Source organism: Neovison vison, chromosome 12 (assembly GCF_020171115.1).
Source record: "Neovison vison isolate M4711 chromosome 12, ASM_NN_V1, whole genome shotgun sequence".
NCBI classification, from domain to species: domain Eukaryota; kingdom Metazoa; phylum Chordata; class Mammalia; order Carnivora; family Mustelidae; genus Neogale; species Neogale vison.
In genome coordinates, this window is record NC_058102.1 from 79,400,930 (window position 1) to 79,426,524 (window position 25,595).

Genomic DNA, 25,595 nt, shown 5'->3' on the forward strand with positions numbered 1-25,595 from the left:
GATGCGGAACATAAAATATAAAAAGATGAATTATGTGTCCAGCACTGCAATGCAGAACAGAGGCTGAGCGGGTTGGAAGGATCCACGCACCATCTTGGCCAAAGGGTATGCTACTAGTCCAACTCCGTCTACGAGAGCAGAGATTACCATTACTATTTAAAGATTACTTTGAAAATTTGTTATTTTAAATTCAATCAGTTAGCATAGAGTGCGTTCTTAGTTTCAGAGGCAGAGGTCCGTGATTTGGCAGTTGCACATAATACCCCATGATCGTAATTGCCGTGGAACTAACTGGCCTCATGGGGGACCAACATACCTTAACAAAATGTTCAAGAGATTTAGACTTCACTAAAACTCTTCTCTAAAGTCGTTTACATTTAGGATGTAGAGATCATCAATCCAAATGATGTACTGCGCACTAAAAATTCTCCTGACGGACAAAACTGATTGATAGAAAAATACGTATGGAATACATATTCTGTGTCGGAATTCTATTAAGGGTAAGATACGCTCTTTAACAGTCTCCAATGCCCCCCCCCCAAAGTCTACGCTGACCCCTTCTGAATAGAGCTATACTTTTTGGGCTTTCGTTATAAAAACTGTTAGGGTACAATGTGGTATAGAAATTTTCGGTCTTGCCAGACTGTTCCTGGGTTATTTCCCAAATGGAATTTAAATTTTGGTGTATTGTTGTTGTTAACTTAAAAGGTATTTCAAGGGGCGCCTGGGTGGCTTAGTCATCTGCCTTCAGCTCAGGTCATGATCCTGAGGTCCCGGGATCGGGCCCCGCATCATAGGGCTCCCTACTCAGTGAGGAGCCTGCTTCTCCCTCTCCTGCTCCCCTTGCTCGTGCTTTCTCTCCTTCTCTTTCTCTCTCAAGAAAATAAATAAAATCTCAAAAATAAATAGAGATATTTCAATTATTTTTTTTATCATACTTTTCTCTATCTTATAATGGAACATTAATTCCCAGAGACATCAATGTCTGAGACAGGTCAGAAGCGTGGCGGTTACCATCTTTAGGCGGGGAATGCCTTCCTCTTTGAACACACTGCACACACACAAACACGCAGATGAGGAACAGCACAAAGAGAAATTCATTTTAACCCCTGCAAACCTTCATCGTCTCCATCCTTACAACCTAGTATTTATAACTTCTGATAATATGTGACTTGTACATCTTTGGTGTATAATGAATGTTCACTGTGGATGGAATGGGGTCCAGTAAGCGCTCACCTGGAGATGAAACTAAAGAAAAACAAATTGAACATATAAACCATCCTTGATATCTGTATACAATGTGCTACTACATATAGTAGCATTTTTACTATGCTTTGGCACATGAGGAACTTGTTTTTATTATTTTTTGCATTATTTTAAATGACAAAAATCCCACAGGTAAATATTAATGTACAACATGAAAAAGCACACAGGAGTGGCAAATATGGGGAAGAAATGAAGTGATACTAAGGTTCCTCAAGAAGTTCAACTTAGGGCGCCTGGGTGGCTCAGTGGGTTAAGCCGCTGCCTTCGGCTCAGGTCATGATCTCAGGGTCCTGGGATCGAGTCCCGCATCGGGCTCTCTGCTCCGCAGGGAGCCTGCTTCCTCCTCTCTCTCTCTTTGCCTGCTTGTGATCTCTCTCTGTCAAATAAATAAAATAAAATCTTTAAAAAAAAAAAAAAAAGAAGTTCAACTTAGGTCAGGAAGGCAATTTTTCTCTAATGTGTGCATTTTCAGGATCCCATTGAACTCCAGAAAAAATACAGCTTTTGGTAGAAAAATAGAAAGCAGAAAGAAAAAATCCATAACTTCATCTTCTAGAGACCAACCAGATATACAAACACTAACACAGAGGAATATTCATTTTTCCCCCCAAAGAGTGAGCACACCCTACTTTATTATCATCTGCTTCTTCCACTTAAATATATCCTGAATATCTGGTCATACAACTTTACCTTCGTACTTTCATTTTTAACAGCTGCATAATTTTCCACCCTATGAATAAATGATCATTTTTCCCCCTAGCTTTTATTTATTTTTTTTTAAGATTCTATTTTTTTATTTGACACACAGAGAGAGATCACAAGTAAGCAGAGAGGCAGGCAGAGAAGTGGGGAAGCAGGCTCCAGCAGGGAGCCCGGTGCGACTCAGGGTCCTGATCCCATGACCTAAGCCAAAAGCAGAGGCTTAACCCAGAACCACCCAAGCGCCCCTCCCCTAGCATTTAAAGTCTAAAAAAGCTTTCTGAAGTTGAAACAGGCATTAAAATAACCCAGTCAATAAATCAATTCAGCAAAAAGCCTTTATCGTTTTTAATTTCAAAAACAAAATTCTATAAGGTGACATTAAACTTCATAATGCCTTTAGATTTGCAAGTTGTATAAAGTAGAGTTCAAATCCAAGTTCATGTGAAAGAGAAGCAACTGCTTTTAGGTAATACATTTAAGAGCGGAAAGGTCATTTCAAGTTTAACACTGCCATCTAGTGCCTCCTTTCTTCCCGCAGGATGCAGGAGCCTTTCAGTTTAAGGATATTCTATAGTTTATTTTCTGGACTGGTTAACTCGGGTTTTCAACAGCGGTAACGTTTTTCAGCCTATGCGTCACTCTATGGTACCAGCTGTGCCGATTAAGGAAATTGATTGTACTGCTCATCTGTCTTAGAGAACAAGTGAGGCAGAGACTTGAAATTAAAAAGCAGTCATTTATCATCTTTTGCTGACCTATGCAATTAAACATGACCCCCCCCCCCAAAAAACAAGACAAATTAACCCTTTGTGCTGATGTAATCCCAGGAACAGATGGAACAATAATGGGGACCTCGACCGAGGTCTGTGTTTAAGACGAGCAGCGTGGCATTGGAAATTCTGCCCTGACTAGCATGGCTGAAAGACTGTATCATCAGCTGAGCAGCACAGATTCTGAATCAGAGTCTCTCAGGGACACCTGCTATAGACTAGATACTCCCTGCGTGACCCAAGGCATTCCTTTGGGAATCCATGTAAAATCAATGTCCCAGCAAGATGTTAGGGGGCACTGGGCTAATGGACAAGTAAATTAACAAGGGAGGCACAGCAAAGGAGGCTTCAGCCTTGTGAGCTCATTAGCCTTGGAATAGTTCCAAGACACCTGGGTGGTTATGTCCACCTACCTGAATTACCATGGAAGTTCAATTGGATACAGTTCTCTTCCATGAGTCATAAATTATTTAACTTTTACTATGCACTGTTAAACAATTGTCATGTTCCACGCTTAAGTGGCTGCCTTCCAAATGGGGTATGAAATGACTTTGTGATAAAATTCACAGGAGTCCTAACGTATGAAAGAAGCTGTACTACTTTTCGATAACATTCCAGCAGCTTAACTGATCAAGATATTTATCTGATTCCAACAAGTCACACACTTATGATTAGGCAATTCTGAATGGCACTCCTATTTCCCTTCTAGAAGACACCTAGTTTATGCATAAGAAAAATGGAAGGTTAAGCGTTTTATATTCATTTCAGATTTCCAAATGCAAATGCGCATCTTAACAAATGAAAAACGCCATGCTCGGTATGGTCTTGAAAATTATTATATAAACTTTAACACATATAGTCAAAAGAAAAAGATATTTAGCTTTATTTTAAAGTAACTATTTTGTATATTGGGAGATTATTTTCACATTTACATACTAATATCAACAACAACTCAGTTTAATTTAATATGCAGTAGTTTGTGTGAATTTACCCTTGACCCCCAAGGTCGTTCTAGCAAGTACAAAACCTTTAATTTCCTAGCTTTTATCATGCAAATCCCCCTCACAGGGCCTCTTAAATTCCACCTTCATCTGGCCATGGGGAAATGTAGAGAACAATGTAGCCTATTTGACCGTAAAAGGAGGTAAACATAATGAATGGCTTGATTTTTGCATGTGTTAATATTATAAAGAAAAGAAAGACTAATATTTTGGGCTTTGGGGCTTTTCATATTATAAATTCAGTGTAAGTTTCAGAGTTAAAAAAAAAAGAAAGAAAGACCAGTTTAAGAGATGTTATGAAGTGGTATTTTTTTTTTTAAAGATTTTATTTATTTATTTGACAGAGATCACAAATAGGCAAAGAAACTGGCAGAGAGAGAGGAGGAAGCAGGCTCCCCGCTGAGCAGAGAGCCCGATGTAGGGCTCAATCCCAGGACCCTGGGATCATGACCTGAGCTGAAGGCAGAGGCTTTAACCCACTGAGCCACCCAGGCGCCCCTGAAGTGGTATTCTAAGAAAAAAAATTACAGACTATTTCCTCCAAGAGAATTAAAAAAGAAGCGAATAGAAAAAAGAAAATGTCCCTGTAGCTTATGCTATATAGTTGATTAAAAACAAATCCCTGGGGGCGCCTGGGTGGCTCAGTGGGTTAAGCCGCTGCCTTCGGCTCAGGTCATGATCTTGGGGTCCTGGGATCGAGTCCCGCATCGGGCTTTCTGCTCAGCAGGGAGCCTGCTTCCTCCTCTCTCTCTCTCTGACTGCCTCTCTGCCTACTTGTGATCTCTCTCTGTCAAATAAATAAATAAAATCTTAAAAAAAAAAAAACAAAACAAATCCCTGGAACCAGCCTAAGGGAAGGCGAGCCGTGCAGCACAAATCCAGGCTGTGTCCGAAACTGCTGGGGACAAGCAGGTGAACCTCCCGTCGCCGGCCTTGTGTTTGGAAATGAGCAGGGATTCGGATGGGGTGTCAGATCCAGCTCCCAGGACGAAAGCTTGGGGTTATGGCACAAGAATATGAAGACCTAAGAGTCGCTGGGGCGGCCTGGGCCTTTGTGTTCTGAGGGTGACACGGAGGTTCACAGAAGTCACACTCACCTCACTGAGCATCAGAGGGCTCATTTGTTAATTGGGGCCAAACATCTTTTCTCCCTATTTCAGGTTTACCTGGTTTCCCCCAGCTTGGCTCAGTTACATAATAAGGATGCCAATCACGAGGTCTTATCTTTGGACCCTCACCCCATTTCCTTCCTTCCACCACCCCCCTTTTCTTGTGATATATAGGAATTAGGTCTATTAGTATGCTTTTTCAGTAAGTATTAGCTGAGGGACACCTAGGTGGCTCAATCAGTTAAGCATCTGCCTTTGGCTCAGGGCATGATTTCGGGGTTCTGAGATCGATTCCCGCATAGGGCTTCTTGCTCAGCGCAGAGCCCGTTTCTCCCTCTGCCTGACGCTTCCTCTGCTTGTGTGCTCGCTCTGGCTCTCTCTCCCTCTCTCTAATAAGTAAATAAAAATCTTTAACAAAATAAGTACTAGTTGAATCAATGAATGAATGAATGAGAGATAAACTCTAAGTGTAAATAGTTTGGGTAGATTTTACATTACAATTAACTTTCAAAATATATAAGCATTTGCAAATTAAAAAGAATTACTGGGGCACCTGAGTTGTGCAGTCAGTTGAGTGTCTGACTCTTGGTTTCAGCTCAGGTCCTGATCCTGGGGTCCTGGAATGGAGTCCTGGGTTGGGCTCCCATCTCAGTGAGGTTTCTGTCTGAGTTTCTCTCTCCCTCTGCCCCTCCCCCACCACACTCACATGCACTTTCTCTCTCCCTCTCTCAAATAAATAAAGCTTAAAAATTTTTTTCTATAAACCCGATCGTCTTCATCTCTACTTTGGAACATTTAGACGTAGAATCACTGTTTATGGGCTTTTTTTCTTTGAGTAATGTTAAATTATATCACTAACACTTATTTTTCTTATTTTTAAAAGTAACACAGCACCAATTTTGGAAAAGTTGAAAACGGGACAAAAAAAAAACCATACTCATTCTTAATCTGACCACTAGTAACATTTTGCAAATACAAAACAAATACCTGGAGTCAAGAGGACACCCATGCAGGGCCTCACAGCCAAGTCCCACAGACCCAGGGAGGGGGCCCTCCAAGGAGTCGCTGGGGCAGCAGAGGGTTGCACCGCCCTAAACGAAGTCAGTGGTTTCTGATCACTAATTAGACAGTACTCACTTACACTGAGAAATACAATAATTGAAAAACTAATATTCTGTGGGGCAGTCAGCTTGAGAAAGAAAAGTGATATCCAAGGGCTGCTCTATCATATTTGAGTAAAATGACTGAATTATTTTAATGGGTAATATCCTTAACCCAAGACCACCCAAATATACACACCAACCAAAAGACAAGGATAAGCCCATTCGAGACACCTCTCCCCGGGGTGCTGCAGAATCACACCCAAGAGCTCCCACCCATTCTTCTCTTCACTGATTCTATTTGGCCCACCTGAAATTCTGATGACACCATCAGGCCTCCTTACTCACGGCAGTCCAACTGTTGGTGTCTACAAACAGGTGACTTAACAGACATGGCTCCCAAAGACTGGAAACTATTTTATTCTAGAAAACTAAGAAATACAAAGCAAGGGCAATGATCGTTACAATCATCGTGTGTTGTAGGAGAGGCATCATCATGGAGATTCTCTAAGATAGCCTTCATTTGGGGCACCTGGTTGGCTTGGCTGGCTAAACGACGGACTCTTGATTTCAGCTCCGGTCACAATCTCAGGGTCCTGGGAGGGAGCCCCACAAACAGCTCCTGGCTTGCTGGGCATAGAGCCTGCTTAAGATTCCCTCTCTCCCTCTCCCTCTGTACCCCACTCTGCTTAAGTGTGCCTGCTCTCTCTCTCTCTCTCTCCTCCCAAAATTAAGATAGCTTTCACTTCATTTTTAAGTTGGCTCCACAGCCCCATGTGGAGCTCAACACAGGGCTTCAACTCACGACCCTGAGATCAAGACCTGAGCTAAGATCAAGTGTCGGGTGCTCAACTCACTGAGCCACCCAGGGGCTCCTAAGACAGCCTTTGAAGGGATACTACTCCCTAAATTTTGACTGAGAATGAAAACATAATATTAATTCTCTCTCAGCACTGGTAAAGATTTTTTCAAACCATCTTCAAGGAACTGGGGGCTCAACAACCCCCCACCCCCACCCCCCGGCTGTGGAGGAGACGAGGCACTGGGAGTGTAGTTATGAGCTACCAGGTGAAACACATGATGTCTGCTTCAATGTACATTTCAGATAAACCACCAATAATGGCTTTAAGGACATGCAGTATTTGGGACACACTTATACTAAAAAGTATTCATTGTTTATCTGAAATTCAAATTAGCCAGGCATCTTAGGTGTTTCCTTAGTTTGATAAATTTGGCAGTCCTAGAACAAAACCTTTTTCGACCTCCCTACTTTTTAGGTTGGCGTTTCAGACTATCTTGTGTTTGAGAAAAGGGTTCACCTATCAGACAAAAAGCTGGAAAACCATTTTGCTAGAGGAATCCAGGCAATGCTCTTAACTCCACTGTCTGTGGGTTTCCCATCAATAAAGCCGAGTGCGTCTGGTTGTTGTGAAAATTAATTAAAGCTTGTAAAGACCTTTGAAATTGGCATGTTCAGCTGCATATGCTACAAAATATTTATCACATGCCAGACTGCCTGAAAACATACTGATTAACAATTAGATGGGAGAAATACTAAAAGATGCTAAATCATAATTTTTATGTCACCATATTGAAGAACCCCATGTTGACACACAGTGGAACCTTCCAACCTAAAACGTGAGTTTATCTTTGAAAAACAAACATACATGCTTTGCTTTTAAAAGGAGAGTATAATGTGATGGATTTTTTTTTTTCAGCTGAATCATAATGTTTAAAACAGAAGTTCAAGAAAACAATCAGGAAATGAAGAAAATAGTTCATTCTCTATGAGTCTATTGTCTGCTCTTTCTGCTTGGTAAGATTTTTTTTTAAGCTTAAAAAAAGTTCTTACGAAAACAGAGATACCAACACAAGAGAACACATCTGGAGGCCACTTGGTGACATTCAGGGCTCTTCCCCGTACCCCCAACCACTAGCTTTCACGGAAAAGTCTTACAGTACTTAAAGCTAATGTCATAAAAGTACAATCTCATTATATAATGTTGTCTAAACACTTGAGGCTCAGATGGAAACCTGGCAGTGAAAATGAAGAGTAAATAAATGTAGATTGCACCAACATAACAAGGAAAGGCAGGGTGTAACTACCTGGTAGGCCAGCCAGGGAAATACACCTTACTCAGAAGCAAAATCAACCACAGAGGAGAAAGATGGGATTCCCAATTAAAGTTGTCAAATCGATCTCTTACTTCTGACTGAGATTCCATAAAGGGGACACTGAGTGCATGACCAGGAGCGTAATTAACCTTAAGACCACATATAAAGACTCGCAATCCTTGGAGTATCATGGTTCCTGCCTTTGCCCCCACTCTTCCTTCTGCCCAGAATGAGTCACACTCTCCAATCCGAACGGCACGGCCCAGTCCTCTTCCATCATTAACATCCAGCTCAGCCATCTCCCCCTTTCTGAAGCCTTCCTTAATAAGCCGCCCAGGACCCGTGCCTTCCGCCCTCGCCTCAGTCCTGCTGTTACACCCAGGATGCTTCTCTGTTCCTGCCTCTACCGCCGCGTTTCACAGGGAAGAGCTTCAGTGTGCCTTCCTTCCCTACACGGCCGCGAGCTCCGTCAACGAGAACCATCCCTACTGGATGCGTGTACTTTCACAGCCTAACCCAGTGCCCAGCGAACCGCAGAGGTCTGTGGAGGTCCACGGAGGTCCACAGAGGTCCACAGAGGTGTGCTGAAATGCAAATGATGCCCCACATTGAAACAAAAATGGTTCAAACAAAAAAACACATTTCTTATTTTTCTGAAAACAAAAACAAAAACAAAAAAACAAAAATGGTTCAAACAAAAAAAAAGTTCATGTGAAATGGTTAATATGTATTTGTCAATGCCATTTCTCTTTACTTTCAGAGACTAGGGTAAAAAAAAGACACAATATGCGAAAGAGCTACCATCACCTGGAAGCCAATATATACAAGTCAGGGAAAGAGGCAGAAGGGGAAAGGTTCTGTACATCCGATTTAGGAGCCAGAACAGTAGAAACCAGCATGAACTATTCCCAAGACCTCTCTGCAACCAGGAGGGCCAGCCTCCCAAACCAGGGTATATTTCTGGGCCACCCTCTAAGAGGCTGCTGGGAAGGCCCACAAAGGTGTCATTAAACAATGGTTCTTTCACACACTCATTACCAGCTGATGGCGTTTGATCTTGGAGTCATGGCTGAAGTGACCCAGATTCAAACTGGTGATTATTAATGTCACATTTATATAGACAGTCCTTCCTATTAGAACAGCCCTTCATAGCCCCTTCCAACCCTGTCAAGAGATGTGCCACGGCTCATTGCCACGTTCATCTGAACAATTCATGAACTCCATCTTCTCAGATATAATACAGATGCTAGACTACTTCCCCATGGGCCATTTGTAACTGCGGGCTCAGCCTAATTAGAATGTGAATGAGATCCAAGGCCCTAAGAATTTGCTTAAAAGTTACCGAGTTAATTAATCACAGTGCTGTAAAAATGGAACACCCAGGCCAACAGGTAAGGTGATATACAGCAACATGTAGTATTTAAGATTAACACTGAAAGAGTTTCACCACTTGCTGCGTATTTTCACCAGCTTTTATTTGGAGAGTGGGGAGGAAAAGAATATTATTATGGTTTCAAAAAATATGAGAATGCCACTAAAATGGATGTTAGGCTCTTTTTATTTTCCAGTAAACCCTTTCTAAACCTCCTTAAATTAATTCCAGTTTGGTCAATGGACACACACATGTTAAGAAAAAGTTATAATCACAATGTGATTACATAAGGAATCATGCTACTTTGAGTTCCACTTTACAAGTTTTCCACATTTCCATGCAGAAACACAGTGCTCACATTTCCAATTTTTAGTGTGAACATAAGCATGCCATTGTTGGAACTATATTAGATTAATAATTTGCTCTTAACATTACTATATTTTTTAAATTCCTCATATTAAACTATAATAAAACCTATTAAATCAGAGTTTTGGTAAGGGACGTATACGTTCTCTGAGGTCTTTAAAATATAACTATTGTTGAATTTTGAACTGCCCACACGGAATCATGAATAAGGAAATCTATTTTTAAAGTTTCACCTGGCTAATATGAATAATTTTGAGTTAACTGTTAAAATAATTCTAGCCAGGATCTTAGGTAGGGATAATTAATGATAAAAAAATGTATCTACTCCAATTTATTATCAATCCTCCCCTTGAAGTTACAGCCTCCAAATACAGTATTTTAGAATTAGGGAATTTTGAGACTAAAAATTCATTAGGACCCTCCTTTTATAATTGAGGAAACTGAGGCACAGAGTGGCTAAAAAGTCCAGAAAATTAAGTGACTTATCCAAGATCACATGCAAGTTAGTGGCAGGAGAGGCTATAATTACCTAAAAGCATTTAATACAGAATGAACATAGGGGTGCTTGGGTGGCTCAGTTGGTTAAGCAACTGACTCTTAATGTGGGCTCAGGTCATGATCTCTGTGTTGTGAGATCAAGTCCCCACCCCGCTGGGCTCCACGCTGAGTGTGGAGCTTGCTTAAGATTCTCTCTCCCCCAAGAAGGGCCTGGGTGGCTCAGTGGGTTTGCCTTTGACTCAGGTCAGATCTCCAGGTTCTGGGATCAAGCCCCCACATCAGGCTTCCTGCTCAGCACGGAGTCTGCTTCTCTCTCTCTCTCCACCTCTGCCCACCCCCCCAACTGGTAATTCCGTCTCAAATAAATAAAATCTTTTAAAAAAAATCTCCCCGGGCACCTGGGTGGCTCAGTGGGTTAAGCCGCTGCCTTCAGCTCAGGTCATGATCTCGGGATCCTGGGATCGAGTCCCACATCGGGCTCTCTGCTCAGCAGGGAGCCTGCTTCCTCCTCTCTCTCTCTCTGCCTGCTTCTCTGCCTACTTGTGATCTCTCTCTGTCAAATAAATAAATAAAATCTTTAAAAAAAAAAATCTCCCTCCATCTGCCCCTCCTCCCCCCTCTATGCACACACAGGGTCATACTCTGCCCCCAAAAGATGAAAATAAACAGCAATATTTACAAAACAACAAAATATCATCAGTCACAATGTTTGCTTATTTCCCCCTTTCTTTTCTTTGCTTTCTTTCCTTCCTTTTCCTTCCTTCCCCTGAAAAGTGAACTACAAACGTTCATTTATTTAGGAACTGCCAAGCCAAAGATCCTTAGGAAGGTACATCTTGAACTAACAAGCAGCTCCTTCAACAGTAAATTGGGAAAACCTTGGTTAAACCTTCACACAGATGCAGCAAAGATAAATGAGATGAATTTACAACTGCTTTGTGTCTGTTTGAGGTATTAATCTTATTATCAGTAAAGACCCCCCAGTTAAAACATAATAACTTCTGGACAAATAAGTGGGCTCTACTCCTTAAAAGGAAACTTGACCTACTGCCTATTTAGCCCTGGAAGGTGAGACATTAAAATAATAATTTTAAGCAACCAGGTTTCCAAGTAAACTAGTTGAAATCACTTAAAGGATTAGCTTTTTCACCTCTGCAATTTAAGCCAGAGGATTTCTTGAGTGAAAGATGGGCCACTACCCTTGTTTTAACATACAAGGAAACAGCACAAATTTGTTTGAAGATAATGCTTCTATTTTTGGTAAAGGTTATTAAGTAGTATGGATATATTATGAAGAGGGGTCACATAGCTTCCCTGCTACAAATATTCAATCTTCTATTAATATAGCTAAAGTCTGCTATTTGATTACACTTCATTGATCACTTTATGGGGGGTGGGGGAAGAGTGGTATTCTACCTGCCTTTTTCCTCATACTCTTATCATGTTCCTTTGGCTTTATTCAGTTAAGAAAGGAAACAGCTCAGAAACTTTACTTTAGCTGCAAAAAGAAAACAAAACAAAAAACCTACACAGACTCAAACAACACACAGGAAAAATGTTTGTTCTGAAAATTTTCACTCAGCCAAAAACAGAATACTGGGTTATATTTGTCTTTATTTATATGTAACATTAAAACAGTCCACAAAATAAAAACAAAAGCAGAAACAAGAAAACGGTCCACAACCCTGTACAACAAGGGTAGCCACCTGCTAATTTCATTATAAGAATGAGAATACGAGCATAAAGCTCTCTAACTTGCTGAGCAATCCACTCTTAGATTAGAAGGGGGTCTCCCCATTTGAAGCACAGCTAGCTCCCTGTGTTTTTGCAGTCATTCATTCTGCAGGAATTTATTTAATAAGCACCTTCTATGTGCCTCTAAGACTGAGGATAAGGCAGTGGACAGCAGAGACTTCATGGAGCAGCCAGCCACAGTAAGTTTCTGTCTGATAGTGGGTAAGTGCTACGGAGGACAGTAAGGCAGGGTGAGGAGGTCTCAGAGGTGCCGGGTGATGGCTGGGCAGGCAAGAGTGCTGCTGTTTTATACACGGTGACTAGGGAAGGCTTCCCTGGTATCAGATGACTTCTGAGCAGAGATCTGAAATGATGCAAAGAGTTATGATCCCACGTGGAAAAACCTACACTTGTCCTTTTCTATTAGCTTGTCAAGTCTAGTCAAACAAGGAGATTCGCTGTGAAACATCAGGAAAGTGAAATCTATAAATAATAAAGCTTTATACAATACTTTGCACCAGCTCTCAATTTCTCTCCAATGATCCTTAAACCCTGTTTAGCTACAGCTTAATCTTTTTTCTGACTAAAAGGCCTCACAGTATCTCTTCACTTAATGACTAAGAGAGTTTTCCAGTTGCACTGTGCAAACAACCCAAGTAGATAATGCAGGTAGAAATTTCCACTCTGAGTCCTGATTATTTGATTTGGCAATGGGCATACAGTGGGAAAAAAAGAGCTGGAGTAGCTGATTTTGTTACTGGTCATGCCTATACAGTGAAAGTTCAAAGGAAACTGGACAGTCACCCAGGTTTTAAAATGGTGAGTTTTGAGGTACCTGGGTGGCTCAGTTGGTGAAACGGCTGCCTTCAGCTCAGGTCAAGATTCCAGGGTCCTGGGATCAAGCCCCGCATCAGGCTCCCTGCTCAGCAAGGGAGCCTGCTTCACTCTTTCCCTCTGCCTGCCGCTCTGCTTACTTGTACACTCTATCTCTCTGTCAATTAAAAAAATAAAATCTTGGGGTGCCTGGGTGGCGCAGTTGGTTAAGCAGCTGCCTTCGGCTCAGGTCATGATCCCAGTGTCCTGGGATCGAGTCCCACATCGGGCTCCTTGCTCTGCAGGGAGCCTGCTTCTCCCTCTGACTCTGCCTGCCACTCTGTCTGCCTGTGCTCGCTCTCGCTCGCTCTCTCTCTGACAAATAAATAAATAAAATCTTAAAAAAAAAAAAAAATCTTGAAAAAAAAAAAGGTGAGTTTTTAAAGTCCTCCCATTTTAATTAAAAATAAAATAGAGGAAAACCCCACCCACAAGAAAGGCAACATCTAACAACAAAAAATATCAAGTAAGAGGTAAGTATAAATTTATTTTGTTTGTGCTATATAGAAACAGCCAGTAGTGATACTGACTGATTTAAGTTCTTTTCATTTACTCTATGTTCTATAGTAATGGTAACAATGGATAATGATAGGAAATAATCCAAATTTTCAAAGACTGAAAAAGAAAAAGCAAAGAAACAAAATGGACAATAAACTTTTTTGATCAACTTTTATAAAACTACGCAACCAAAAATTTGTTATAAACTTTTACTATTTTTATTTATTTATTTGACAGAGAGAGATCACAAGTAGGCAGAGAGGCAGGCAGAGAGAGAGAGGAGAAAGCAGGCTCCCTGCTGAGCAGGGAGCCCGATGCGGGACTCGATCCCAGGACCCTGAGATCATGACCTGAGCCGAAGGCAGCGGCTTAACCCACTGAGCCACCTAGGCGCCCTATAAACTTTTATTATTTATTATCAATTATTCTTATTGAATTATCAATGCTTGATAACAAAACTTTCAGAGGCATCACAGTTATTTGAGAAAAACAGAGTGTGCTTATCACACTTTATTGAGACTCTCTAATTTATCTTCTCTATAATAAAAAATATATATATAGTTTGGACAAGAACCTCTGTATATGTAGAGTATCATAAAATATGATATGGAATCATGTCTATAAAAAGATCAAAATAACTGTTGGCCATAAAAAAGTTATAATTAGCTAGCTTACTTCACTAATCAAAAAAATGGGAATTGGCATTTCTCTTTTGTTAAAAAGGACAAAGGGCTTAATCAAATATTATTAAGAAATCTGTCTTGATAAGAATTTATTAAAAACATTTTAAGATTTATTGATTTATTTATTTGACAGAGAGAGTGATCACAAGTAGGCAGAGAGGCAGGCTGGGCGGGGGGGGGGGGAGGGGGGAAGCAGGCTCCCCACTAAGCAGAGAGCCAGACACCAGGCTCAATCCCAGGACCCTGAGATCAGAAGGCAGAGGCTTAACCCACTGAGCTACCCAACTGCCCTCTTTTTAATTTTAACCTTTGTAATTAAAAATATTTAAAAATAAGACTTAAAATTGTAATGAAGTTGTGAATTTGTCAGAGAAGCTCTGAAACCTTTATGGTGATAATGGTTGGGTTGTATTTCTTAAACTGACCCATATTAAGAGAACCACAGAAAACTAGACATTCATTCACTCATTCAACACATACATGCACCCAAACATAAGGCCACACGGAAAACAACTATGTCTTTCATAAGATAAACTGTTTTTTTTAACAGAAAGTGAATTACACTTTTAAATAATATGCACTTTTTTTTTCCAACCTCCAGATACCTTTTCAGAAGTACCTCTGAATTTATTTTGTTTATTTCCCCCTTACTATTTTTTGATTAAATTGTGTTGTGAATCTGGAATAGCTGACACACAATGTTACATTAGTTTCAGGTGTACAACTTAGTTTTTCAACTTCTCTGTATGTTTTGCTGTGCTCCCCAGGAGTGTAGCTACCACATCTGTCCCCATACAGTTCTATGAGGATATCACTGACTCTGTTCCCTAGGCCACGCCTTTGATTCCTGTGACTTATTCATTCCAGAGCTGGAAGTCTGTCATCTCCCATTTCCCGTCACCCACTTTTTAACAATCATCAGTTTGTTCTATTTATCTGACTCTGCTTTTTGTGTATTTACTCATTTGTTTTTCTAGATTCCATATATGAATGAAATCATATGGTATTTGTCTTTCTCAGCCTGATTCATTTCGCTTAGCATAATACCCTCTAGGTCCAATCATATTGTCATAAATGGTACACTTTCATCCTTTTCTATGGCTCAGTGATATTCCATTATTTATATTATACATTTTAAACACACACACACATACACACACACACACACACACCCCTTCCTTACCCACTCACCTATTGATAGACACTAAGGTTGCTTCCATATCGTGGCTATTGTAAATAATGCTGCAATCAACACAGGAGTGTACACATACATCTTTTCGAATCTGTGTTTTTGTTTTCTTTGGGTAAATAAATACCCAGGAGGGGAATTGGATCTGGATCATATGGCATTTCTATTTGTAATTTTTTTAGGACTCTTCTACTGTTTTCCACAGCAGCTGTACCAACTTACACTCCCACCAAGAATGCACCAAATTTCCTTTTTCCCCACATCCTCACCAACACTTGTTACTTCTGTACTTCTGAATTTAAAAGCAATGAAATCAGTTGTTAATCTGATTTCAAACAAAAAACAAAAAACACAGATAAGCAATCAATACACTATGGAGTATCCCCAAAGTCTGGACACATAGGGGAAATATGTATTCATTATGCTGCTTTCCAGATGAACAATTATATCCACTGTGTTAAATTTGGAAAGTTATCCAAAAGGTTGACGAAAAGCATATTGGGGATATTATTTGAAAACACTATACTACATTTTCAAGATGTCAGGAGACTTCTTGGGCTCTCTATATTTGTGGAGCATCTACCATGGGCCAGGCACTGTGTTAGGCACTGGGTACACAATGGTGAACAAACGTGGTCCCTCCCTCACATTAATTACCATCTATTTACAAGAGTGGAACACAGATATTCCTGGAAATGGGTTAGAATGATGTGTATACATTTTGGACAGCAACGTTAGGAATAAACATGGAGGTGCGGAAAGGAAGGAGGAAGAAAGGAAAGAAGGAGGGAAATTTAGTTCAGCCTCATAGGATTAGAAGCATAACATTTTAGAATCAGAAGGAAATCTTAGAGATCATCTAATTTAGTGGCTCTTAAGCACAGCTGTGCTTCGGATTACCAAAGAAGGTTTTCCAAGCTAAATATGCAAGACCCCACCCAAGAGCCACTGCCTGAAAATCTCTGCGTAGTTGTATTTTGAAAAAGTCCCATAGGTGTTTAGGATTCAAACCTTTGCTTAATATATACTGATCTAACCTAATTCCCTCACTTATATGTGAGGAAATTGAGGCCCAGAGAGGTTGAGAGGCTCACCCAAAATCACACAGCTATACTGCAGTCCAATTTTTCTGATTTTCAGAAAAAGACTACAGAAAAACTGTCTTTTTCTGCAGTATTATGCCATATCACCTCTATCTACTCTTGAAGCTCTGCTCAAGAAGAAACAGGATAAAACGGACCAACACTTTCTAAAAGTTACTGAACCAAAGTAAAAAGCCAGTGTCTATGGTCAACACAAACATAATTAATTAACAACAACAACAACAACAAAAAACCATCACACACCACAGTAACCTCGTTGCTTCCTCCTTAAACAGCCAAGTCAAGCTAGTTTAAAACACTCTCAAACAGGGACACCTGGGTGGCTCAGTGGTTAAGTGGCTGCCTTTGGCTCAGGTCATGATCCCAGGGTCCTGGGATGGGGCTCCCTGCTTGGCAGGGTAGCCTGCTTCTCCCTCTCCCACTTTCCCTGCTTGTGTTTCCTCTCTTGCTGGGTCTTTCTCTCTCAAATAAATAAATAAAAATCTCTAAAAACAAACAAACAAAAAACAAAAAAACCCTTATCAAATAAATATCATTCTTATCAGTTTCTCATTTCAGCACTGCAATGAATCATAATTTTGGTTTTCATGGTAAGGAGGCAGAGAAAAAGAGAATGATTTTTCTGGCTTACTCCTTAAAATTCAGAAGGTTTAAAAAAAAAAAAAGGTTTCTAATACCTCAATATGAAGAAAGCCTGGTCTGCTTTTAACACGTTTGGCAGTACTTAAGGACATGTTTTTGGCTATTAGCCTGGCAAGCTGTTTAAGCTTATAGAAGGCCCACAAAGAGAACTTCTATGATTAAGTTAGTTAAACACAAACATCTTCTCTGTATATTTTATTCCCTCCCTTCACATTCACAAAAACATAAAAGGCTAAAACATTTTAGAACGAGGTGAGGGAAGCAAGTTATTTATCACTTCAGCTCCTTTCTTGAGGCTTGTGTAAATAAGAACTAAAGAACTCAATGAAATTATTCATATGATCCTTGCAATGAACAAAGCTAAGCATCAGAAAGCAGTTCAAAATTCCTCTGAAGCATATGTATTTTCTTACAAGAAACATCTGTGATTCTCTAATGTACTTCAGACCTAACTTTATCTCTTTCTAAAAATTATGTAACATGCACACACTTCAAGCACCAAACATACTTATTAATTACATAGTCACGGAAGAATTTAAAATGCTGTCTTTTTTTTGACACACATTATAGCAAGTATTTCAACACTCGAGCACTAAGCAGTCTTCTCACATAAAATCTAACCGTTCCCTAAATTGTTTGGAACTGATGTTTTAAAACAAAACAAAATGCCACACTATCTAGCTCTTTTCCAGATCCTAACTAAGGAACTTAGATTATTCAAGTATGTAAATAACATAGCTGGAAATATCAATTACAGCTAATAAGTCATGAGTGTCTTCAGAAGATTACCGTATTATTTGCTTATCAGGGAGATAAAAGGGGGAAAAAAGAAGTGCAAATGCTTTTGGTGAAACTGTAACATGGTTTAAAGCAGTTTCCTATTTTTAGACTGAAAGAATGGTGTGTATACATTTGTATTTGTGTGCAAATTCTGTGTGCTTGCGCACCCAGAAGACAGCATTTTAACTAGGGCGGTGGAGGTGGCCAATATAGAAAAGGGTTTTAATAGCCTTTCTATTTCAGCCATAGTTACTGTGGGCTTTGTCACTATAGCAATGGGCCTGGGTGGGGCAAGTATCTGGCAGGCTGGGGTGCTCAGCTGGTAAAGCAACATAGACCTCATTTTACCTCGAGCTGAGCAAATTTTCTCTAAGAAGGTTGGCTTAATTGAAAGACAGTTTGCAAGGATAAAGGACAAGTCTAAGCATCAGTTGGTGAGCACTTCTCCCCAGGGCACTGCTATACTGAGCCTACCCTCGCACCTCCTGCATTGGATCAAAGACCTCCACTATCATTCCTTGGTGATAGTACCCTGGATTGAGGCAGTAACCTAACCTCCTCGATCTCAATGATTCCTAGCAGCCTGGGTTAATTTCAGCTGTCTCTACAGGGGCTACATGAAACATGGCATTTACAAATTTGGATTATACAGCACTATTTATTACACTATGGAAGATTTCCAGAAATGCCAGAAGAGATGTTGGCATTTATGCAAGTCAACTACTGTTCAACCCAAAGAAGCACTATACTCTATAGGATGTTTTTTACCAGGATTGAAAGAGCCTATGTGAAAACACCTTAATTAGGACCATCTTAGCACCTCAGTTACTGGATACCCTCTAGCTCTAGGTGTTATGTTTCAAATGGGCCAACAAACCAGCCTGGAAACAGAACTCCCCAGTCTTGTAACCAATCCCTTCACTCCAAGTCCTGAGAGTGTATATTTTCTTATTTTCAGATTTAATAAGTCAAGTGTACCTGGTAGCTATTAAAAGATTTAAACCACTACCATTTTTAAAAGGTTTCAGTGTTCAGAAATTTCAAGCCCACAGAGGGGGGGCCGAGCTCAAGGGTTTGGTGGCTACAGAATGGTGGAATTATTTGCTGGTCTCCCCCAACCCCTTTAAAGAATATTCTTATTGATCTCTCTCTACTCCCTTAATGTGTTTTTAACACATGATCATGGGCTCACAAAAGTAAAATAGAAGAATCTGAAGAAAGGACAATGTATCATATAGTCTCCAGTGACCTAAAAAGATAATTATAATGACAGATTGCTAAGGAAGGAGGTGAGGGGGGTAGGAACGTGAAAACGTTAGCCACTTACAATATGCAATCAGATAACCCTTCCCCCTCTTATTCTTTGGGAAGATCCAAACTACTATACGATGTTTCTTTAAAACTTCCTTTAATGAACAGTTCAGTTATGCTTGCTCAAACCCAAAGGCCATTCCAGAAAACCTGGGAGAATACTATATCATGGAAGTGGTGTCTACTTTATATCAGACTTTTTTTTTTAAAGGCAACAAAAATGGGGGTGGTGGTGGTATAAAAAACTTCACAGGAAACCAAATAGCCTTTATTTAAATTAAAAGCAATCACAGCCTGATTCTTGGAACATGCTTCGAAATGCTTTTTGGCATGCAGCTGCTACATGCCGCCAATATTGTGTGTAATTGGAAACATTTCAAACAGAATTGTTACCAAAGTCAAAGACCATAATTGCGAGCTGTGGGATCTGTGCCTCAGATAAAAGAAGGGCAGCTGAGTGAGAGCTCACTGCACTGAGGTGTCTGCTTATGGGTCTGCATCTGACTGCAGTATTTCCACTGCATTATTGACAAATCTTTCTTTCCAGAGACCCAGTGAGAAGAGAAGGAAACAGGGGAGCATACACAAAGCAAAAGCTGGTGGGTGCTATAAATCAGCAATCGGGACAAAACTCTGTGGAGTGTGTGACTTCAGTACTCGAACAACTGAAATAACACAGCCTTAACTTTTTTTTTCTTTCTGAAGTGCAATCCACTAGAAATGAAAGGCATCTCTCCCAAGAGTTTACCTCAAATCCACCAGTGAGAAAAATGCAACTGTAGTTTAACTGGTCAGTGGGATCACTTAGGACCAAACTTATGGACAGTGTGGGGGGGGGGCGCAGGGGGGGTAAGGAGGGAGTTAAATAAAGATAAATGACAGCTGCCTGCTAGTTTACAGCTTTACGTTTTTAAAATGTTTACACTGGCATCTGCTTTGCTGACATTTTTATTTGTATTTTAAATTGAAAATCTCTTTTTCTAGGGAAATGAAGGTGGAAAGCTCTGATCAGTTCAGGCTGGGCACTCATTCTTGTTCCTACAGAGGTCCCTTCAAAAGGGACCAAAACGCATTTAGGGTTCAGTCTAAACAAGAGAACAAAACAGAGACACAAGAAGAATTATTACATTTTCTTTGAGAGGTTTTGATCCCCTCTCAGTAACTGGAAATATTGTGCCAGTGGACCCTTGGCTCAGGACTGGCTCTTGGAAAAATTGTGTCATTCTGGCACACTGGAAAGTGATCTGATTCTTCTGTCATATCTCCGCGCCAGAAGTGTCATGACATCAGCGTACTCCAACTTGCAAAGTGGGTCTCCTACCACCATCCCTGCTTCAGGAGAGAGGGGAATGAGGGAAGGCCAGGCTTCACTGGATCCCCCAAGGACTCTGAGGCCAGACCTCTTCCCTGGCTCCCAAGGGTCCTCACCGACACCAGTGTTATCCTCCTGGACCTCGGTTACTGGGGGAGCTGAGGAGGTGCACTTGCATGTATGTGAGATTGGGGAAGTCCAGAAGTGGGGGGTGGGGGAGGTGGGTGCTGCTGCGGTTCCCTGGTGCCATTTCTGTCCCTGGAATTCTGTTCTGCAGCGCTGGCTCCATAAGCTGCCTGAGGTTTCGAGGAACTGCAACAACGCAGGACTTGGCACCCAGATTATTGTACTTTCTTCTCCCAACGTGTTTGCTCTCACACCAGCCTTCCAAAGATATTAGCGCACAATATGGAAACACTTTATTCTGTGACCAGAAGAAAAAGCACTAATGGTCCCTTAAAATACCAACCAACCAACCAACCAACCAAGAAATGCAATTCACTCACCTCCCTAACTCCTCTTTATTAGGGAATAATTACATGGGGATTTAAGCAAACTGAATATTCTCACACTCCTAAGAGTTAAACAACTGATATTATTTAATATAAAATGAGGAGAAAAAAAGAGAACTACTTTTCCAAGAAGACAGAACCTATCCTGGTCCAGTGGCATCTTTAACATTTTTATGCACAGATGAGAATCACTTTGACTTTTTAAATTACTTCCCTTCTTCAAGAAGAAAAATTCCCTTTTATGAACTACTTTAACCAGGAAATTAACTGCAATCAACTAGAATACTGGTTATGATATTTTTTCTCTGAAAATCATTTCCCCATAATATTGGAAAACACAAACTACAGATATAGGCCATTAAAAGTTACTTAATGACTAGAAAGTAATTTTTAAAGATTCTTATTTCATTTCATGAGTACTATGAACACTCACTCCTAATATTCAACTTTTATGTTTTGCTTTCAAGTAATTATAAAACTTTTTAGAAAAATTATTGTACAATGTGACCTTTAAAAACAGATTTCAGCTAACTTTTTAAAAATCCTTCATTAGAGAAACCTCAAATTTTAACCTTTTTTCTTTTCTTTTGTGTCTTTTCAGAACCATCATAGGAGAGGGTATTAGTAGCAACCATACTTTTATCCACATCTGACTCTAAACTTAATAGTTAGCTATTAACCCCTTAAGTAGTTTTTTTTTTCTTCCCAGATGATACCAGATTTTATTTGCATGACCAAAGCTGACTCACTGCAATCCCCTTTATTATAGAGACAAATGGTGGTTCCATGGAACTTACTAAAACATGATAAACTTTTTAGGTTTCATTGGTATTGCTAGCAGAACTGATTGATTCTGTCATTTTAGTTGACATATCACTCTTCTTTTGAGAAAACCTGTAAACCAAGAGGGTCACTCAGTGAAAAATCAACACTAAGTACCACATTAAGGATGGAAAAATGGGGGTGCCTGGGTGGCTCAGTGGGTTGAAGCCTCTGCCTTCTGCTCGGGTCATGATCCCAGGGTCCTGGGATGGAGCCCCGCATAGGGCTCTCTGCTCAGCGGGGAGCCTGCTTTTTCCTCTCTCTCCTCTCTCTCTGCCTGCCTCTCTGCCTACTTGTGATTTCTGTATGTCAAATAAATAAATAAATAAATCTTTAAAAAAAAAAAAAAAAAAAAAGGATGGGAAAATGAACTTCCCAAACCTATTTGCTCACATCAACATGGCTACCCTCTGTGCACCATCCAGTTTTCCCCCCTTCCCTCCCCCTCCTCCCCTCTGCCCCTCCTTCTTCTCTTCCTCCCTCCTTCCTTCCCTCCATCCTTCCTTCCTTCTTTCCTAGGTTTATTTGCAAGAATGAGTCAGTATTGTTAGCCATGACTTATTAAAACAGATTTTTGAGTTCATCAGCAAGTGAGCTGACTCTTAACTGTGGGTAATGTCCATTTATTTCTAGAACCTTTGGTTTTAATATGTGGAGCACATGCATTGTTAACCTTTAAATCCTTTGTATAAACATTTCTGGTAGGGCTTGTAAAATATCTCCTTCTGTGTTTCCTGACTCGCCAGTTGATGGCATTTAGAAACCCTCTGGTACCAGCAGGTGCTGTATTTTGCTTTCTTCAAGCTCCAGCTGGGCTACAATGACAGATTCCTGTCCCAGGCCAAACCCAGCCACCTAGGCTAGAACCACATTGGAGGCAAACTGAACCCGGCCCCACCAGACAGCAAGATAAATGGCTGCTGTTTAAGTTTAAAATCCCTTGGTGGGAGTAAATATTGTTCCAGGGAAAAAGGCTTGACAAATATTGCGTCATCCTTCCAGAGCTGTCTTGATTAAAGCAAAATCTTTGGATTAAGTTGGTGCTCAATTCAAAATGTATCTATCTTGCTGTCATGGGATTTTCCCCCTCCTTCCTAGAGTCTGAAAACACATATTGTTGAGGATGGTCAAATAAGACCGCCGCCTCCCAAGGGGCTGCAGTCCACTCTTGATAATAGAAGGCGGCGGAACACTGACACTTCACTGAGGAGAATGGAGACAGCAAAGGCTTAGTGGGAAAAGGCCAGTTGTCACCTAAGTGACAGGCAACAGCTGAGCTCACACATCTGGAGCCGGACCAGGGCAAACATTCAGCAACCCTTGCCGGTCTACACCTTGGGCCTGTCTGAAGGGGCAGAGAGAAGTTCTCTTTCCTTCGAAAGTACGTTAAAAAAATATCTGATGGTGAATCACATCAATTACATAAGGCCAGCTGCTGCAGGCACAGCCTTCTGAAGTCCTGGTTAAGAGGAGGAGGTACACACAACGGCAAGGCGTGCTCACATACAATTTGGTCGAGTAGAAGCTGTCCTTCATAAAATCCATCCTAAAAGTCATAGATGCATGCCTGCTCTTTATAGCACAAATAGATATGAACTCCTCTGAGCACGATCCCCTTCCGGCAGGTTCCCGGGTGTATTCTTCACCTGGTTCATGGCCCAGATCTGTCTTCCATACTCTTTCTAAAAGCAGCAACCAAATATGTTTGGGTTGTGATTCCGAATCCTCCTTAGGCAAGCCGGCACTCCGTGTGCTGCCGGCCATCCTCCCCCACCCCCGCCTCAGTCTTCAGCCTACTGAAGACAATCTGTGGGCAATTTTTCCAAAGTCCCCGAAATAATATGACACTGCCGAGCGTCACTGGCGATGTCGTTTGTTTTTTCTTAGAGGGCAATGAAAATTTAACAGCTTTCTGCTGCATCCTGAGTCCCAGTCCTGCTAATTATTACCATGCCCAGTTTCTCCAACTTTTTCTGCCTAAAGGGAGGAAGACGCTCCCCTTCTTTTCCACATACGTGCTACATGCAGAAAACACCTTTGTCGGGGCGGGAGGGGGCGGGGGAGCTAATGCACCCCTGCCAAAAAGCAATCGGCCCTTTCCGCAGCGCGTTCCGGAGCACCCTCCCTGCCTCCGGACGCCAGTAGGTGACAGGCGATCCTAAGCGGCGGACACATGCCAACGCACCCTCGCTTCCCTGCGTCCCTCATCGCCCCAACTCCGGGGCCACCGAACGGGGTTGCACGCAGAAGAGAATCAAGGGAAGAGTTGGTTGTGATGCAGCAAACAGGAGCCACGCGGGCAGCCAGCCTATCTGAAGCCCTCTTGGTGTTGCAGCTCCGTATCCGCTTTCAGTGTCTACACAGCCCAACCAACCGATTCTGCCCTTCTCCCTTATTTTCTGCTCTGCCCTCCCGGTCTGGGTGTCACAGGCACCCCGCAGCGACACCCTAGGCGCCCGGCCCTTCCCCTGCGGCGCTCGCCCCCCACTGCCGCGCCGCAGCCCCTCTGCAGAGCCGGCGAGGGCCGGGCTGCCACTCACCCCGCGCGAGGGAGCGAGAAGTCGGCTGGACGGTCCTCCGCGCCGCGGCAGGTCTGCGGAGCTGCGGTCCGCCGCGTCAGGGGTGGGCGAGGGCGGGCAGCGAGCGAAGCATCGAGAGCCCGGCCAGTCGCCGTGCGGACCGCGGCGCCCCTCGGGGAAGTCAGCGCGGGAGGCGCGAGGCTGGCATGTTCCGGGGCGCGCTGTCGGGCGGCGGCGGCCGCGAGAGGCGGCGCTCACAGCGGGCTGCAGGCGGAGTGCGCTCGGATTCCCGAGCCCCGCGCCGCGGCGCCGCCGCGCACCCCGCCCTCGGCCTCCGGGGCCCGGCGGGAGCGAAAACGCGGAGCGCGGACGCCGCCGCGGGATCCAGGCCGCTCGGCGCGCGCGCCCACGCGCACCCCGGCTCGGCCCCGAACCGCCAGGTCCCTGCCGGGCTCCGGCGGGCACGCGGGCGCGGGGCGGCGAGGCAGGGCGTGCGGGCGGGTGGCGAGCTGGGCCGGACCAGCGGGCTGAGCAGCCGGCGGAGCCGAGCGAGGGGCGGGTTATCTGCAAGACGAAGTTCACCCAGGCGCAGCCCAGGTTCTCAAGAGCTGCTCGGTCGTCTCCTCTGTCCCGCCCCCGACTTTTTGCTCCCTCCCCCCCTTTTTTTAACCAACAATCCTGATAGATTGAAAGACAGGAAGGGTGAAGTGGGGGGAAAGACAAACCCAATTTCCTCTGATCAAACGGTTCGGGGATCGCCTTTGTGGGTCTCTTTTCACTTGGTGTGTGTGTGCTGGGGGGGAAGGTAGTTAATTAAACTCTTCGATCCCTTCCTGCGCGCCTCGCCCCGCTGGGGACCCACTTGGACTCCGTCCTATCTCGTGTAATCCTACAGGCTGCGTCTAGTTCCTTCCCGTCCCCTCCTCGACGGTCCCAGCATCTCCAAGAAAACCTTCAACTGTAGGGAGTGCGTTGGAGAACCTCAGCCCACCCTCGATGTCCAGAGCCTGACCCAAGTTAGCAGGGCTTACTTAAAGTCGTGTTCACACTGTTAATTTGATCACGACGATCGTTTTTTCCGCTGGCCAGCGACTCTCCAGGTTTTCTCTCTGCCCGATTCCCAGGGTTGGGCTCTCAGGCACGTTCTCCCAGGATGAACTGGGACTCGGCCTGTTTGAAAGTTGTGCCGTGATATTCGTGTTGCCTTAGAACCTGTCGCCATTTCCAGTTCCAGATCAGTGAAGGCACACACCGTGTGGGTACAATTTCCTCCCAGGACGCAGAGGGCAGACCCGACGGCAGCTGCTAACCCCAACAC

At 42.5% G+C, this 25,595-nt stretch overlaps 1 protein-coding gene across 1 annotated transcript in view; it reads right to left on the reverse strand.

Annotated features, from left to right (window-relative positions):
* Positions 1-24,424, reverse strand: part of PRICKLE1 (prickle planar cell polarity protein 1) — a 114,420-nt gene extending 89,996 nt beyond the window's left edge. The window contains exon 1 of the mRNA XM_044226999.1: positions 24,299-24,424. The gene's annotated coding sequence lies outside the window, so the exon portion shown is untranslated. The remainder of the gene's footprint in view (positions 1-24,298) is intronic.
* Positions 24,425-25,595: the final 1,171 nt, after the last annotated feature.